Source organism: Strix uralensis, chromosome 8, assembly GCF_047716275.1.
Source record: "Strix uralensis isolate ZFMK-TIS-50842 chromosome 8, bStrUra1, whole genome shotgun sequence".
In the NCBI taxonomy this organism is placed as follows: Eukaryota; Metazoa; Chordata; class Aves; order Strigiformes; family Strigidae; genus Strix; species Strix uralensis.
This window is the reverse complement of record NC_133979.1, coordinates 10,059,047-10,072,143: the sequence shown is the minus strand read 5'-3', so window position 1 is coordinate 10,072,143 and position 13,097 is coordinate 10,059,047.

Below are 13,097 nucleotides of genomic sequence, written 5' to 3'. Positions count from 1 at the left end.
AAGGCATGGATAAAAAAGATCATCTGCCCACCTTCATTGCTGGTGACTGAGCGAAGCAATTCCTTCTCCTGCACAGGCATGGCTTTTGGTGACAGGGTCACAGGTGGGCAGATCTCTTCCAGTACATTTTGGCAGCTGGGAATCATTTCAGTGAAAGATGGAGCTGTGACATGTTTGACGGAGAGGAGAGGAGAGGAGAGGAGAGGAGAGGAGAGGAGAGGAGAGGAGAGGAGAGGAGAGGAGAGGAGAGGGGAGGAGAGGAGAGGAGAGGGGAGGGGAGGAGAGGAGAGGGGAGGAGAGGAGAGGAGAGGAGAGGAGAGGGGAGGGGAGGGGAGGGGAAAGAAGTTGTCTACAACATCCCAGCCTGACTCTGCCACTGGGAATGGATGTAAGGCCTTGTTCAGGGAGGAGGTAGCCTGGCCCTGTGCAGTGAGGAAGGGAGAGGCAGAAGTCGTGAAACAGGGCTCTGTTTGGACCGAAATTCAATTTGCATGCTTAAAACTTGTGGATCCCATACAAGGTTTTCCTGGCTGGGAGCTGAACTTGGTTCCACAGCCAAGCTTTTTTCTTTTCCAGAGTGTTCAGCATAAATCAGACTTTCACAGCCGCCTTTGAGTGGAAGGAGCAAGAAATCACGTTTTGTCTCCTGTCCAGGAGCTCTGGGAGAAAGGAGCTGTCAGGAACCAGCCCAGATCCTCTGACACGTGCTCTGTGCATCCTTGCTGCCTGGCTCTGCCTTCCCCATCTGGTGTAACGGCTCCATCAGCTCCTGTGCGCTGTCTTCCCCAGCCGAGATCCCAGCCAGGCTGCTGACATCCAAGACAAGCCGTGCCCCAAGCAAAGGACACCGTAACATCTTTCAGGCTGGGTTAGCTCTCCGCTACCTCTCACCCATGCCATTAAGTGGGTTTTAACACAGATACAGATCTGGTGTGGTGCCCTGCTGAGGCCACTTGCAACACCCTGGTGTCATATCTTTAGACTCTTTTTTTCTTTAGAGGATTGGTCCAGGGAAGTCACCCTTCATGCGCTTTTCTAACTCTCTTGTCACTAGTCTCACTAGGAATTATTTTCCTAATATCTAGGTAGAATTTCCCTTGTTGTGTCTTGTGTCCATTGCCTCCCATGCACCTCCAAGAAGAGTGCAGCTCCGTTTTCTCTATAAACACCCATTAACCTTCTCCTCTGGCTGAACAAGCCCAGTTCCCTCCACATCTTCCAATTTGGCAAAGTACTGCTATTTTTTCTTGCACTGCTTCAAAAGCATTTGAGGGAGAGGGGCAAGTTCCCACAAACACTACTCAGGGCACCTGCACCTGAGCATCTCCCAGCAGGTCGGGAGGGCTTCGGTGGAGGGGGTGCAGAAATCCTACCAGTACCTGCAGTGGAGCTGAGCAAGGGACCAAAAGCTCCATTGCTGATCCTGTTGAAACAGAGGGTTAAAGCCTCTCTGCTGGAGCCATTCCCTGCTAGTCAGATCCATACAGTCCATTAAAATTAGAGATCTTATTATGGGCTACATAAAAAAGGTAAAGAGGAAATGAGAACCTTATGAAAGGTTTCTTATGTGTGCAGATGGCAAGGGCATCTGAGGCCAAGAAAGCCTCTCCAGCAGGCTTTTTCCAAACAGAACTGCTTGCTTTACAAGTTTTCCCCTTTTTCAAAAAGAAATAAATAGATGCAGGACTAACTTTTCTGCACAGCTCACCCCCGCTGACCAGCCACACTGTCCTCAGGATGGAAAAACAGACCCTGCACGTGTCATGCTTTCAGGAGCACAGTCTCCTCTCCTCCTAGCACCAAATTTAGCCTTCAAATGCACTTTTAGGTCATTGTTATCTCTCCCAAACCCAACAGAGCTGACTGTGTTTGCTGCCTTCCCCATCCTAGCTGAGGACCAGTGAGGCATCCTCTGTCCATCAGCACAGAGGAATTATTTGAGTCTATTAAGTAGCATCAGGAGCACTGAGAGCCAGCCAAAACTGGGAATTCAGCCTTCCAGCAGTGGCACCGGGCCACTGCTCTGCCTCTGTTTCAAGACAGCAGAAACCAGGGACCTCAAATATGGGATGGACTTTGGGTCTGTAGCAGAACCAGAGACCCTAGGAGTCAGGGCATCCACTTGCTTGCTATGACTACCTGCTGGGACATTTTTTCCCTTTCTCCTCCTGTCCCCACCCACTGTGTGTGGCTGTGCTGTCATGTGGCAGTTCCAGAGTGGGAGAAGTGTCCTAGAGCTGCTCTCTGAACCTGTAGGATCCTGTGGGATTCCTTGGTCACCCTCTTGCGTCCTGCTGGGACCCCAAAGGGACTGCAGAGGCTGGAAGTGTCCCTGGAGCCTGGTCCACAGAAGTATAATTTCTCTGTAGAGCTGTAGGGGAGTGAGTGTGCTGTGCAGGCTAAGAGCTGAAGCACAGTGAAGCTAAGTGACATGATCAAGGTTGTGCAGGCAACCTGTGGCAGAGAAAGAAGAGCAGTCCAGTGGTGCTGTGACCCCTTGTCACCGCTGCTCATTACTGCTGCTTAGTGGCAGAGCTCTGGCCACCTCACCTCTCCAGCCACCCAGCCAGCCTGCCTGCTCCTTTCTCCTTCAGAGTCTTAAAATAAGACTTGCAAAAGCTCAAGCGTGGTTTCGTTTTCACTAATAAATCCCTGCTTGAACTTGAAGCTGCTGTGCCTTTTAAAACATTATCCGTGGCTCTGATTACACTCCTGATGAAAGCAGGCATGGCCCTATTAGTTTTCATGGCAAACAGCACTGCCACGTCCTGCTATCCTTTACGCACTCAGTGTAACCCAAGTTTCACAGGAAAGGGAGGGGGCAAAAAAGGCATCTTGTAAAGGCAGTGTCTGTCTCCACCTTCACTTCAGACCGAGGACATCACACACTTGAAATCCCCCCTAGAAACAGCTTTGATTAGCCCATACCTTTTTAAATTTTTTTTTAAGTTATTTTTTAAATTGCTATCAACAATTAACTCATGCTCTCTAACTCCAAGCCGATGCCTCTGCCTCTCCAGTCCCTGCAAGGGGCTGCACCAAGGGGCAGTACTGAGCATGAGGTGGGGAGAAGGGAAACAGGAGCTACTTAAGCAGTGATGAGCAATAGCTGCTCCATAGTGGTGTCTCCTCTTCATGGTTCAGAGAGGAGGGGGATTTTTGGGGAGCACAGTTAAGTGCCCACAGTCAACCAGTGCAAAAAACCCACCCCACAGATACAGGTTTGCTCTGGGTCTTTAATCCAGATATGCAGATGGGTAAACTGAGGCACAGAGAGGTTAATGCTCTCTAACAGGAGAGGATGGGGGGAGAAGGGGAAATCTGTTCCAAAACTGCTGAGGTGAACTTTGCTTTTCAAACTCCTTCAGCTTTGTTCTGTTCCTTAGGCAATGCTTGGAGAACTTTTTGGAAATGGGTTTGCAGTGAAAGTGGAGAAACTGTGCTCAAACAGGCCTGCAGGCACCAAGCACAGGGATGTGGGACTGTGGCAATGAGGAAAGGAAATAGGGAAATAAAGAAATAGGGAAAGGGAAGGGAGACAAAAGGAGAAAGATAGTAAGGAGAAGAGAAAGATAAAAAGAGAAAAATGGTGAGAATAAGGAGGAAAGAGGGAAGAAGGTGAAGAAGCCCCTCTGCAGCCCGTGTTGCGGCCGGGTTCTGGAGGGCCGTGCTCTCCCTCTCCTGCGCTGGATCGTGCACCACTGCCTGTGTCCAGGACATTTCCTGCCCTGCAGAAGGGCTGGCTGCCCTGCCCGCCCCAAAACCAAGTCCAGCAGCCGCCGGAGGGGCTGGGCGGCCGAGCTGTGGACGCAGCCGGGGAAGCACTGGCTTGGCTCAGCCACTGCCTGCCTGGAGCAGCCCGGAGAGGGTGGCAGGTGAGCGAGGCACAGTCATTACTACAACAGATGGGAGAGGCATGACATTACATGGCAGGGCTATTATTTACTGAGCGCTCGTGTTTGTCATGGCTGAAGATGACATCTTATTAAGGAGTCATGACACTGGGGGATTTTTTTAAGCCTGGGGGCCAAGAAGGCTAATGAACAGGAATAGCTCTAGGAATAGATGGAGGGTGGTGCCGTTTCCAGGTCGCAGGCAAGGCTGACTAACGTTTCACCAACCTGATTTCTGGGAGATTTCCAGGCTGGGGCACGTCTCCCTCCTGCTGTTTAGGGATGGACACTCCTTGCCGCAGCCTGATTGTGCTGGCTCAGGTGGAAGTGGCTGTCTCAAGAGAAAAGCCTGAGCTGTGTTACCAAAAAGCTCCCACCTGTGCCTAATACCCATGGACAGCCAAACATTGGTAAGCCTGCAAACAAGGGCATGTGGCAGGGGATGGCTTTTGGACAGGTTTCCCCAAATCTCACGTTGCAGGGGGTTTGGAGGAGGCAGCACATGCAATAGCTGCGGGAGTGCAGGGAGTGGGACCCCACTGTCCCTGTGGTACTAACACCCCTGTGTCATGCTTGTCAGGACAGCTAGACCTAAAGTGGGGCTGCCTGGACCATTTTGTCCCCCTCCAGCCTGCCCCAGCACCAGCTCTGCAAGCCTTGCCCTCCTCTGCCTGAAACAAGAGCTGTCTCCCTGCAGCTCCCATGCGCCAGCTCCTTATCGCTGACCCGCTCTGTCAGTGCGGATGCTTGACTAATGTTCCCTTGTAAAATGTTGTGTTAAGCACATTCCAGCTGCTGACATTAAATACTTGGGCCAGGGCAGCGCTCACCCTCCGGCGGACAGAGAGCTGAGCCAGCCCCAGCCACACGCCCGATGCTGCTGCAGCCAAAACATTTGCTCTTTTCTGCCCCATCCCCACCTCTTCCCTGCCCTCCCTCCGGCACAGGCAGCATGAGCGGGGGGGGGGGAAGGAGGCAGCGGGCAGGACCACGACTATCTGGCAGATGAAATAATAATTACCCCAGCTGCCTCCCAGCCTCCCTTGCATTCCTCTGTGCTAACAGCTCGGCTTATTTTGTTTTCATCCACAAATATTGACTCGCTGGGTTCTTTTCACCTCGTGCCTATTAAAAAGGCATTGCTCATAGTATTGTTATTGAATTTGTTCTGCAGCTGTAAGAAGCATCCAGCGGCTTCAAGGAATTCACCCGTGCTGCTAGCACAGGCCCTGAGGGCTGTGTGCCCTCAATACCCTCTGAAACTGCTTGGCCTGCTGCTGTTCAAGGGACAGGACCCCAGGCTGGCTCAGCAAGAACGTTGCCCAGCCTTTCCACCAAGGGGGAGATTAGGGTGGTCCTGGGGACGAGGCTGCAGAGATGTGGTTTGTTCCTGGGGAATGGTGCTTTGCTGCTCTCTGCCTCAGTTTCCCTGTTTCAGCCTTGTGACTCCTAACATTTTTGTAATGCACTGTGTTAAGGAAAAGGCATATGATTTAACAGTCTGACCTTTTGCTGCTGCAACTTGTCCTTCTATACTCAGTTCAGCTTGAAAATATGGGAGTTGTTTCCAGATCCCTTAACTTGGCTGGGGCAATAACCAGAAAAAATAAACCCCTTCATTTTGCACTGAGCTAAATTATTTGGGTAATTAATGAGTGTGACAGCAATGCTCACACAGCCCCAGCCCTGAGAGTTTGGGATTGTGGTTGTGGTGGGGTGTTCATGTCTCTTCCTCATGTGGGGAGGGTTTGGGGTGCAGGAGAGGGATGTGCAATCCCTCCCCACTTTCCCCGCAGAGCTCATCTGAGGGCAGGGGCAGCGGGACAGCCGCCTGCTCATGAGGAAACCCCCTGTTTCGGCAGCTGTGTTCAGCTTTGGCATTTCTCCCAGAATAAAATTGACTGGCACCACATTCCCGGGGACTCCCCTCTGTCCCCAGCCATCCCTCTGGGGGAAATCCCAGGGATGCCGGTGCCCTGTCAGTGGATTTTACCTGATTGCCAAATCCTGAGACAGAATGGGAATAGGGAATTGGGACAGGTGAGAAAGGCTGCAGCCTCAGCAGGCACCTGGGGGTGGATGTCCTCACTGAAACCTCTCCCTGTCTCCTGTGAAGTGTCCCGATGCCCCTTCTCCATCGGAGGTCTGACAGACGCCCGTTCCTGCAGGTGGGCTGGGGTGTGGGTAGCCTGGGGATCCTCTATGTGCAAATCTCTTACTGCCTCTGAGGGTGGGAAGGAGCCAGGGAGGCAGCTCACTGGGGTGAGAGCTGCACATATAATCAGTGACAGGGCTGCCTCTCCTCCTCCCAACTGGTCTTGCTCATCCACAGGACAACTGAGTAGCAAATCTACGGAAAAGGACTTTCCATGCTGATCTGATGGATTGACCCTTCCTGTCCTCCAGCAGGGCCCTTGGCTCAACTTCTTCACACCTCTGACCTCCCTTCAGATGCCTTTTTAACCTCCCCCAACAAGAAAAGAGCCAGCAGGTGAAATCCCAGCTCACCACCCCTGCCTACACCCCAGCGATAGCCACCAGCCAAGCACAGGGGCTGCTGCCATCACTGGCATTGGGCAGAGCTGTGACCCCCTCGGTGGAGGGATGCTCTTTCGGGGGGGGGATGGGCTGCGTGCTGGCTGCCTGCTCCCTGCTCAATGAGGCCATACCTGCTGCTGCTGTGCCTCACTCAACCCTCCTACTCGTGGGGCTGTTGCCCTGGCAACACCCCTGGTCCTATTGTGGGGACAACAAAGTGTGGCAAGAGACATTTAATGATGCAGAGACACCCGGGAACATCGCCAAGGCTCAGGACACGGCGGTGGGGTCAGTGGGGGAAGAAGTCCATGTGGAGGGGGTCAGCCGGGGTTCATTGGGGTTGGCCACAAAGTCACGGGGGCAGATGCGATTCCAAACTCCCCACGTTGAGCATGTTGTCTCCTGCCTCGTGACCAGCCTGCAAAAAATAACGCGGCTGCCTCCTTCTCCCAGTGCCTGTTCGCGGAAAGCAAATGTCAGCGTTGCCATGCCCGAGTGTTTATTTTGGCAACAGCTGGGGGCCTGGCCAGCAGGCACAGGGGTGGGGGGGACGACGTGGTGAGGAGGATTAGCCACCCGGCGGCAGCTCCTACCATACCCCACTGAGGATGCAGAATGGCCAGCAGGAACTTTTCTCCTGACTTCAGACCGCACCACATCAGGTCCATTATAAATACTGACTGGTCACAGGGAGGGCATCATGCTGGACTCTGACAGCAGCAGAAACCTGGAAGAGAACAAGGACCTGCCTGTGGGTACCACTGAACCCTGGAGTGACCCATCAGGGCACTGACTCCAGCTAATGCCCAGGGTCATTCCAGGCATAGCAGCCCCACGTCCCTGCAATGGGGGTGGGAAGAAAATCATTGCTGAGGAGTGTCCTGTTCTCCTGACCTTTGCTCTCCAAATATTTAGGATCCCACAGCGCACAGTCACAGGCCTTGTTCAGCTTCAGCGTGATGCCATTTGCCTCCTGTCTCAGCTGTCCCCAGTAATTCATCTCCGTCTTGCTGAGCGGACGATGGGGAAGACGCACTCGCGCCACCAGGCTCCCCCAGGGTGAGTGCAGGCACCAGAGCACCCTCCCAAGCCCCATCTGTCCCTTGTTCCCTGCCCCCCTTCCCCTTGTCACAGGCTGACGGTCAGCAGGGATGGAGGGAAGCATCCATGGGAGGGCAGTCCCCTGTCCCTGGCAAGATCTTCACTCCCTGGTCTGCATCCATTACCATCCTGGTGGGGATGAGGGAGAGCCCAAGCATGGGCAGTGACCAAACCCAGGCAAAAGGTTGGACTTTGCATTAGGGAAGGTGCTGAGAGAGTGTGTTTGGGAAGAGTCGGTGTAATAAGCAGGAGGAGAAAACTGGGGTGTACGTGAGCCACCAGTAAGCCAGAGAAGCAACCCCAGACCCCAACATACCTGGTGTTTTCTGGTCAAGGGCCTGGACTGGAGGCCATATGAACTTGCACTGCATGTGCTGTAATTCTCAGGCTGTGCGCATGGCCTTGGGCAGCATCTGAGGGGTCTGAGCTTGCTGTCAGGGGGTGGCCTAAATTAAGAAGGATGCTCTTATCTCCTGGTGTGACTGTGGATATACAACCCTTGTTTCTTGAGTTCTTAGAGGTGTCTCTGCTCTGTGGCTTCTTGGAAGAGATGCCTGGCTGGAGAAGTCTGGGCAGAGACTGGGACCTTCAGAAGACACCCCAGGAGGAAGAACCCAATTTGGGCTAGATCATCCTCTCAGTGAAGGAGGGAGTGTCGTCAGGTGGCAAGTCCTTGGAGAACTGGCACTGACTGTCATTGAGCACTAGTGACCTGAGGGTGCAAAGGAAAAAGAGGCCAGGAGGAGGATGCTGAAAGCAGGAGTGACATTTTGAAAGGGGCAATAGTGGCTGTTGGATTATCTTGCTCTGACCATAGGTATGGTTTATTATATATGCTAAAATCCCATGGTTGGCTATGCTTTTGCTCATTTTGGTTGAACATCCACTGCTTCCACAGAGGACTTTCCCATTCATACCTGACACAGTGAAAGAAGAATAAGGATTAGTTTAATGACACCACAGAAGAGACAGAGCCATAAGGGATGTGTCCATCAGAGACCATTGAGCCGGAAGCCCCAGATGGACCCTGCCATTCAGAAGTCCCTTTGCTGACGGTTGCCAGGGGCTGAGGATGACAAAACCCCTGAACTGCAGTGTGCATGGTTTTATTATGAGCTAAGAGTTTATGGTGTTTCATAGGCAAGAAGGTTTTTTTTAAGATCTTTTAAAATGAAATTTTATGAAAATATATTAGCACTAATTATATTTTCATTTTTAAAAATTAAATTACAGGTGATTTTTCACTATGTCCTTTGAAATCCTGATAGCAATTCTTTTATTGACCAGGCACTATATTTTCTTATCAAAGACATATTTCTGATGGTTTTCAAAAATAATAATAATTTCAACAAAAAGTACTGATGAAAAATCATAGAAAAGGTGACAGTTTTAAAGCATGCCAAATGGGAAAAAAATGTGAATTTTAAAAAATTTTTTTCAGTTGGATTTGTTTCCAGCTGAAATAAACTTTTGATTCATCCAGTAATGATGTTTTCTTGAGAGAAAAGAAACCCCAAGTGACCACAGCAACACAGCTTAGATTTTCAGCTGATGCAAGTCAGTCCATCTCCACAGGTGTTGGTTCTGTGTCGCATGGAGGGAAGATTTAGCCCTGCGTGTTTATGTGGTGTCTTCACACCCCTCCGTTTCCTGCTGAAACCAGTAGCAACACTTCTGCCCAGACCAACAGGGCTGCAATTGAACAGTGCAGAGCAAAAAACCCTGTGGAGATAGAGAGAAAATCATAAGCCAATGAAAAATGGAAGTTGAAAGGTGAGGTTTGATGGGGGGAAGTGACTCATGAGTTGGGAATGAGGGACGGGGTCTTGGGGAGGCTTGGCAGCTCAAGCTCCAGTGACCCCCAACTGCGAGAAGTCACGGGGAGGATGGAGGAGAGGCCAAGCATGGAGCAATGAAACGAACGGTCGAGCCCGGGGAGAGCTATGAAAACCAGGAAGACAAGTCCATGGAGGTCATGCAGAAAGTGGAGGGATATCCAGCGTTTCCGACTGTCTGCACTGTTTGTCCTTCCCTTGGCTTTGATCAGGGGCTGTGTGAGACACAACGAGGTGAAGACCTGAGGGAAACCAGTAAAGCTGATGCATCTACAGCAGTGGTTTAAAGCTGTATTCAAGCTCCTGACTCCACACCTGCTGTGCTGTGTAGGGAAAGACAGTGCTATTTCCTAGGCCACTATAGCATAAAGAAATGGGGTAGTATGTTTTAAATAGTTTGGATGTCCTCGAATGAACCCTCTGATCTTCTCCTGCAAAAGCTACCAGAAGCCAGCAGAGCCATTGTGTGTCTGCAGCCAGGGCTGGGTGAGCTGGGGAAGGACGTATAGATGCTGCAGTGGCACACATGTACCATGTTAAGCAATGCAAATGTGGGAGTGAGTCAGGGACCCAGTCCTCTTCACACCGTTCCCCAGTAAATCTGTGTCTGTGTGTAGTGAGGCTTGGCGTATTTGCATCTGGTTGTAAAAAAAGCTATTTAAACACCGGCTGTGCCTTAGCAAATGGTGCCTGAAATAACATGAAGACCTCCTGCCTGTAAAAACAGGGCTGGCTCATGAGTTGGAGAGCTACTTGCAAAGGTGCTGTGATGGCAGCTGGAGATCAAGCCATGTGCTCACCCACTGGTGTCTTTTGCCTGCCCTCACCCTGTCTCCCCACTGCCTGCACCCTCCTCTCCCGCTCCACACAGGTCATGACTCCCATGGCATCTTCACAGCTCTGAGGGCAAGCACCAACAGGCATCCTTGGTCTCCTCTGACTCTGGCAACACTGAGCTGTTCTTGGCTTTGTTAGAGCCTGATTTGCATAGAAGGGAAGTAATTTGCTCTAATTGACAGTCTGGACATGGTCTTCAGAGACACACAATGCTTACAAGGGAGTTGTGAAGTATCCTGCTCTGCACCAGGGGAAGGACAACATAGATATGTATAAATAGTAGATATCTGCTTTTTCAGGTAGATAAAACTTTTTATTTCACCTCATTGTAATGAAAACAGATTTTAGCTTTAGCTATAGCACCAGTTGGTGTTATTTAATTTCTGAACATCCCAGATACACCTCTGCCATTCACGCATGGTTTGGCTGGAGTATTTCTAGTAGCAAAGCAGGCTGGAGATGCTGCTTTCTCAGGAGAATACAGCAGTTGTCTGCAAACCCTGTTGGTGCCTGAGCTGCCATGTGCCAGGACACAAAAAAAGATTTAATTCAGGGTCTGTTCCCTGGGGGTTGTATGGGACAGCCTCAAGGAGGTGGAGCTGAAAGAGACCCCTTTGATCTCTTGGTCCTACTAACTTCATATCTGATCATTGCTTCTGGGGACAGAGGAGGCAGAACCCTGTTATTTGGAACATGAAATTATTAGGTGAGCTATTGCAGCATGGAGATGCTATATTTCCCAGTTCCTAGACCAGATGCCGAAAAGCACATCTTTTAATGATCCCTTCTGGGTGGAAAGCCCCAGAATACCACACGGAGCCTACCAAAGCCCTGGCCAGGCTTCAGCTGCCATGGAGAGGTTTCCATGCTCGCATCCAGAAGGCTTGTGGCCAACCTAGTTTAAACTCAGCGTGTGGTGGAGCTCAGTGTGGACAAGAGAGTCAGTCAAGGTATGCTTGATGCTTGCCATCTTTTCTGATAAATCTGCAGCATTCATGAAGTAAAACTGAGCTTTTGCAGACTGTAACAGGGTAATTTATCTCTTACTCTCCTAGGCCAGCACTTGGATGAGGCTCGGCAGAGTTTTTAGCGCGGATTCTACTGGGCATGATACTGGAGAGTTTAATTGTTGTAGGAGTTGGCTTGGAGTCCTCTGTTTCTTGAACGCTGTTGAGACAAACATCCCAGCCAAGGAATCAGCTCAGGCACCCCCTAACTCGGAGGCAGTAACTTGGGCCAAGTATTGCTGTGAAGCACTGAACAGCGCTCCGGCATCCTGCCTGGCTTTGCCTTTAGTGCAGAAGGCGGTAGGTGTCATCAGTTTGGACCAGGCACTTAAAGAAGATCGTTTAAAGAACTGAAACCCTGCAAAGCAGCACTGGTCGGGAGCCAGGGCTGCAATGGCCCTGATGGGGCCACAGCTGGGTGGCCACCCTGTGTGTGTGTGCGCTAGCCTCATCTGGTCACCACAGGCCCCGCCCACAGGCTCCTCTCCTATAAATAGCCCTCTAGTTACGGCAGCCTCTGCTCTGCAGCACAATGTGCTGGGTGTGGGGAGGGGGGTGGAGGTGTGTGCCCTGCTCGGAGGGGAAGAATAGGAAATTTAGACTGCTGGCAAACCACGTGCAAGTTTTTTCTTCTGCTTGTCCTCCAATTAGGCAAGCAATCTCACTCTGCTGCTTGGAAAACAATCTCTGTGATATTCACCAGTGATAGATTTGTTGATTGTAAAATTAAAGGAGGCTTTGGGATTAGGGATCCTGACCTCAGCTCTAGCTCTGCTGAGGCTGTGAATCCAGGCTGGTGTTTTAGCTGGAAAGCAGAATTTTTTGAGCTAGCAAGTAACAATAAATGAGCTTAATGTTAGTTTGTTATGCCTCTCTTAGAAGGATTTTAAATGTGGAGCCCTAATTGTAGAGAGAGACAGGTTAATACTGAGTCAGGGAAGCTGGTTGGAGTTTTTTTTTAATTCTGTTTTGGAAAAACTTGAGATTTTTGTGGAAGGAAAGAAATGTTTTATTCACTTTCTGAAGCTATTTTTAATGGAATTAAAAAACATGAGTTGAACTTCTTGTGTGTAACTGGTATTTCCTCCTCTTGCATACTAAAATGGTAGGGGAAAGATAAAGGAGCTGGGAAAGAATAGAAAAAGTGATATGAAAAGATTAGACCTTGTCCTCTAGTCTTTTTGATAAATGTATTTCTAAAACAATTTTTAGAGAATAAACATTGTTCTTGCTTGAAGTATATTGGATGGAAACTGTTGTATTGTGGTGGAATGAGCCTTTCACTTTTTAAAACCGACTCTGGCAAAATATCTGTAGTTTAACTTGAGGGTCTTAAATTGCATTCATCTTGCATGCTCTGAAGTCCTTCCATTACCTTCTGAAAACTCTGACATCTGTCTTTTTTTTGTTTTTTATGTAATGCAGAACAGTGGAGAGATGTTGCTGAAGAGACATTCCTTTTTTTCTGATGATCCTCCAAACCTGCCTGTGCTGTAAGTCAATGATGAAATAATTGTAGTCTGGATAAAGCTTTTAGTGCTGAGCATGAAAAAATAAGCAATGGGAATGGGGTTAATTTGTCTCTCCCCTTGGAGAAGGAAGACTCTTGTGGCCCAGTTGCCATAGTGTCAGCCAGAACTGATTTGCAAATGAAGGGTCTGCAACTCTAGCATGAGTCTATTGCTGCTCCAAGAGTTCATCCCATAATTTTCTCTGTGCTTTTCTCTGCTTTATTGCTCAGGGGTATGGCCAGGTGCCAGTAATATGACAGCAAGGGGTGAGCACTGCCAGCAGATCCATTTTGGGCTTAGTTATGAATATCCCAGGTGAAAAGTGTTAGCTAACGAAACCTGCCTGAAGTGTCAGCCTCCATCTCCAGGAGGAGA